Source organism: Cibotium barometz, chromosome 64 (genome assembly GCF_041138505.1).
Source record: "Cibotium barometz isolate CiBa-2024 chromosome 64, ASM4113850v1, whole genome shotgun sequence".
Taxonomy (NCBI): domain Eukaryota; kingdom Viridiplantae; phylum Streptophyta; class Polypodiopsida; order Cyatheales; family Cibotiaceae; genus Cibotium; species Cibotium barometz.
Genome location: NC_141109.1, coordinates 2,006,757 through 2,012,756, shown reverse-complemented (window position 1 = coordinate 2,012,756; position 6,000 = coordinate 2,006,757).

Genomic DNA, 6,000 nt, shown 5'->3' with positions numbered 1-6,000 from the left:
TCAACTTAAGATTGAAAAAATAATCACTTACATTACTGTCAATAACTTGATGAATTCTGAAATTTGTTCTTGATCTTAATCTTGTAATTGTTTAACTAAATTCTTGGGATTTGTTTTTGATCTTAATCTTGATGAATTCTCGAGATTTATTTTTGATCTTAATCTTAATCTTGTAATTGTCTAACTAAATTCAAAAATTATAATCTTTGAATAGGTTGATAATTCTTGAATTTGTGAATCTTACTTGTAAACAATGAAATCTTAAGGGGATCTTGATCTTAAGCTTAATCTTAAACTTGAAATCAGAACTTGAATAATGATAGACATCTTGCGCCCTAGTTGATAGCAAGAACTTGATATACTAGTAATGAATCTTGGCTTAGATTAAAAATACTTGAATGGACGAAAATTGAGAGATTAGTCTTTAATTAATCATAATTACAATTCTTGAATAAATCTTGTTCTTAAGGGGTTTAAATCTTGTGGTTGAATATATCTTTGACTTAGAGCAATTCTTGGTCTAGAAAGAATCTTGTACTTGGATAGATCTTCAACTAGAACACTTGAAAATTTAGATAAAACTTTACTTAAATTGGTATAAACTTCGTAATTGTGATTGGTATACAACTTAAGCTTGGTTTCTAGTCACTTGAGAGCTATTTCTTTAGTTTTCTCATCATCATTAAATTCGATGGTGAAGCAATTGATAACTTGAATCAAAGACTAGAGAAACTTGCTTGGTTCTTGAATTTTCAAATTGGTCTTAATCTTCTATGAAATGTCGCAATCATTTTTAGTTGAATTTGGAGAAACTAGATCTTGAAGATAACTTTTGCTAATCTTGTCTCGATCTTTCTAGTTAGGTCACGGTATCTAAAATTCTTTTCAGGAGCTAAAGTTTTCTAACTAGGTCTAGAAGAAAAGAATATTCAGAAAACAGATACAAAAGCAAACAAGAAATTGTATACAATAAATAATTTTTAACACATACCTCCACCTTTGGTTAATGTGTCGAGTGCGTTAACATCTTCGGTGTCAAGCATGTTCCTAAATAGTACGATGAATAGTACGATGGTGCGGATATTCACCCATTTCATGACAATTAAAAGAATAGAAAAAATTTTAAAACAAGAGAAAAGATAGGGTTTCTTATCTCATATGGGATGTCGAACTAGATGTGAGTCCTGCCAAGTTAGCTCAATACACAAATGCATAAATTTTTTCAAGAAATAATCCATATACTCTTTAAAATTAGAAAACTAGTCATAGGTAAAGTAATATTTTAATGATATCTTCACTAACAAGCTGTTTATATTATTCGTACTTCATGAGGATTTAGAAAACAACATTATTCACAAGAATTTAACAACTCTCAAAATTTCTCTTGAGGTAAATTCTAAAAATCTATAAAAGAAATCCAAACTAACTATATGTACATGATATTCTTTTCGATAAAATATGATGGGAATAGTCAAAAATATTTTCTTTTGTAAAACTTTTGATTGGTCTCATTTAAGCTTATTTGAAAGCTTTTAAAGCTTAGTCAAAAGCCTATATATATATATATATATATATATATATATATATATATATATATATATATATAATCTATGAAGCTTTTATGCTAATTAATAAGCTTAATAAAGCTTTTTAAGTCAATCCAATCTTTTATTATTAAAAGCTTGTAATGCCTTTATCTGAGCCCAGCTCCCAACAACTCGTAAAAAGTAATTTTCACCAGCTGAAAAGAAGTCGCCCACCACTCCATCTAATATAAAAAATAAACAATTTAAGCTTATAAAGCTTTTAGATAATATAAGCTTTGTAATAACAAAGCTTTTAAATAAATCTGCTAAAAATTCCCCTCTCCCCCTGAATTCGCAGCGCTGGCCGCCGATGGGATGGAGAGAAGTCGGATGGAAATTCTCCGCTGCCGCCTGGGTATGAAGAAGGGAGAGAGAAACGCTGCCGCCCCCGGGTATGAAGGAGGGAGAGAGAGAGAAAAGAAATCAATTGGGAAATTATATATATATATATATAATTAACTTTAAGTTGCACCCAAAGCTTGCGCCCAGTGCAGCACAGAGGAGGGAAAAAAAAGAAAATAAAAACCAAAGTAATTTTTAAAAAGACTCTTGAATAATTCTCAAACCCTCTATTATAGAAATTGAGCAAAGGATAGGTTTAGCAATTCTGCTTATGGCTCTCCATGCTCCTCTGCTTGCTCTTTCAATCCGTACAGACAGATTAGGAAGAGGATTAGTGAAGAGGAAGGTGGTTTTATGGTTTTGGGAAACCCACTAATGGTTTTCCACCTAGTTTTATCCTTTGGGCAAAAGATCGATGGAGATTGATTACCCAATGGTAAAAAACAAGCTTTATTTCATCCATACATAAACAAAAATCCCTAAACGTATTCTTCTTTGATTTAAATTCAAGAAAATTACCAAAATCACCTCTCTTTTTGTCTCTTTCACCTCTTTTGACCGCCTTCAAGAAAATTAAATTACACCAAAGCTCTGATACCACTGCAACCGGACCCTTTAATTTTCATGAAGAGAATAATCAAAATACTCATAAAAATTATATCAAATATCAAAACAACTACTTGAATTAAATTGAAAATTAAAGCACACATCAAAACATAGAGCAAGAGAAAGAAATACATCACCATCAACACAAGGTAACACAAGACTGGGTGCAATCTTCCCCCCCCAACGTGAGTGGCTTCTTCTCGCTTGGGTATTTTTTGATATATTCCCAAAAGTAGGCTTTAAGCCAAAAATAAAGTATACATCCATATTTGGACTTTGCCATTTAATTAGCCTTTGTCCTCAATTAACCTTTGTCCTCAAACCTTCTAAGGTTTGCACAATTTTTCTAATACAATAATCTAACTTGTGTACATATGCACATTACAAAATAAATCAACTAATGCTCGTACGCACACTGTATAATAAATTGACGCGTGCACACACACACATCACAACGATGTCAAAATAATATCAAATGCCATAATACAGCCACAAAATATTGTGAGATCGGTCCACACGCCATGACTCAATCCATCATCCGTGCGACACCTAAATCGGTACCCTCGCACTGTGCAACACCTAAATCGGTACCCTTGCACACCTCATCACCTAAACTCATAAACATAAACCATGTCAGTAGTAACAATCAATTGACATCACATCAATCAATCCTAATGTGTTCATGAGAAATAGGCATCATAAAAAATATAAATTAAATATTAAATGACCATGATTATCATTCAAATAACATGGGTCATAACAGCTTCCTTCAAGTTGAATGCCACTACAATCTCAAATCCTTTCCCTTTGCCATTCACAAATTCCCTACTAGATGCCATAGGCGGTAGGAGGGTGACTCCACTTCGTACCTATAGCATGTGCTATGCTCATCAACATACCTGCCTAATACACATCTTGGGGGACAGAGTGTATGCATTAGCACCATAAATGGACTCGATGTGTGGGTTTATACATGGATACAAGGTGAGGTCATCCATTTAAAATGCATGTATGGTGGTGCAATACTCATTGAGAGGTTTACATTGTGTGTTTCTCCCTCTTGATGAGGTCTTCATGAGGAGGGATTAGTCATTCACACCAAAACAGCCCGAGACATAGGGAGATTCGAGGGATTAGTCCCCCAAATCTTGGGTTTTCTTGGGACTCCAATCGATCTAGCTTGAAGTGCATTAGTAGGGGAGAAATAACTTACATTGTCATTAGTCTAGATAATGGTTTCTTGCCACTTATAGGGACATAGACTCCATCAAAAAATCATGTAAATCTAGAGAGTGTCCATGGTGCTTGTTTTAGCTTTTCCAAACTTGGATTTATACATAAACCTCAAATATATGAGTGCTTTGGATTCTTTTGCCTTGTGCGTGAACATGCTCTAAGGTTGGTCATGCACCTAAGAAGTTGATACGCTTGGGTCTCTTAACTAGCCTAAACATCCATGTTCGCAATTTGGATGTGCCTAGGGCTCATTCCTTGGATTCCATCTTTATAAAGAAAAAAGATTTTTTTTGTTCTCTTTGTGTTTTTGTACGCCTTTAATGGGGACAAAAAGAGTTTTTTTTGTGTTCTTTGTGTATGAGCATAGTTGGGGGTAGACCATGGATGCATGCTTTGATTTCCTCAATGGAGCTTGATAGGTGCCATACACTTTCAATTGTATATGTAAGGCTCTAAGTTATTGAAGAAGGATATTGCAAGATATAACTACAATGAAATTTAAGAGGCGCTCAAATAACCAAATTACTACAAAAATTAACACATAAAATTTTCATTTTAAACTCAGTTGCATCACTTCCATTATAGAGTCTTACTTACAATTTTAAATCGACTCATAATTTCAAGGCACAAAACATGTCATCAAACATATTCTCTTATTTATTCCACTTCTACTAGAGGCAAATAAACACTCCCATAGGATCTCAATCCAATAGATCACCCTTAAGCTCTAGTAGTACTACCCAAATCTTCCACCACAATGGTAATTTGTCTCTCACACTCACTCTCATATATCATATGATTCCATAGATACAATATCCATAAAGACTCACATGCTTCCACAAAAGACGTGCCACATTGCCACCACAAATGAGATTTATCTCAATCTCATTTTGTATGCCTTTCCCTTGACTAGCCCAACTATAGAGTATGAGGGGGAGATGGCAAGTGATAGAGAGAGAGAGAGAGAGAGGTGTTCAATCGACTAAGTTTTCCAATAAGGATGCATAACGGAGAACACAAAGGAGGGACACAAAGGATGAATGCAAGTTGAAGATAAAGAAAATGTTATAGAAAGTATAAGAGACATGGGGCATGCCGTGCCTACATTTGTCAAATGTACTAAAATAAACAAATGTCCTAACTTCTTGCTTTATTTGAATCATTATCCAAATATGTTATAAGTTAATTTTTAACATGAGTATTTTGCATTAACTATTTGAGCTGGGAAAAAGAAAAGAGCATGAGGAAGAAAAAACAACGAGCTCTCTCTCACTCTCTCTCTCTCTCTCTCTCTCTCTCTCGTGTGCACAACAAGTCTATTCATCAAATAAACGTCAAGGTAAGGTCATAACATATTTTAAAGGGAAATCTTTTTCTTTCTCATTGACATTCCTATTGACCTTTGGCACGTGTTTACCCTTGCAAGCCGCGAGGACAGGACCTTGTGCGAGTTGCCAAGCGATGCCAAATGGAAAATATTAAACGAAAACATTCATATTGACCATTTACACGTTTACCCTTGCAAGCCGGGAGAGTTGCCAAGAGATGCCAAATATTGGAAAATTGTTTGTTTTTCTTTTCTAGATCTAAAGAATCTTATTAAGCTACAACTGGATCAATAATCGAAGGCTTCTTACCATAATCGAAGGTTTCTAAGTGCTAATGGTAAGGTGGTTAACGCTTTTGTTTACATGGCGCAAGTTGGTACATGGCGGAGGACGTTGACCTTATGGAATCTTTGCAGCAGGCTCTCAAAATTTGACAGAATTGAGGGCGACACAACAACGGACAGTTATAACGACAAGGCAAAGTCAGGAGAGATTCGAGAAGGTAGGTAGAGGCGCAACATTTCACACAGCTTACCAACGTGCATGCATTCTGGGCGCATCTTAAGAGGGTGGCCAAAAGGAACAAGGGGCCCTGCCAACCACACCAATATATAAAACAAGTCTGCAGCATATTTACAAGATGCATAAGAGGACAACAGAGCAAGCTCCAATTATTCATCCCATCCGGTAAAGCCTTGGATGACAATAGTATACCAAGTAGATGTTGATGTTGTGGGCAGCGCAGCTCAGCATCTTACACATATGGACATTAAACCTTCTTATATTGCTGTTTTATATATTATAGTTGTTGGTCCGGTTAATCACATGATACCCTTTTATTTGAATAGAGCGATTAGGGTTTGGACCCGGTCCATGCATAGGATATCAACAAGAGACTGGTT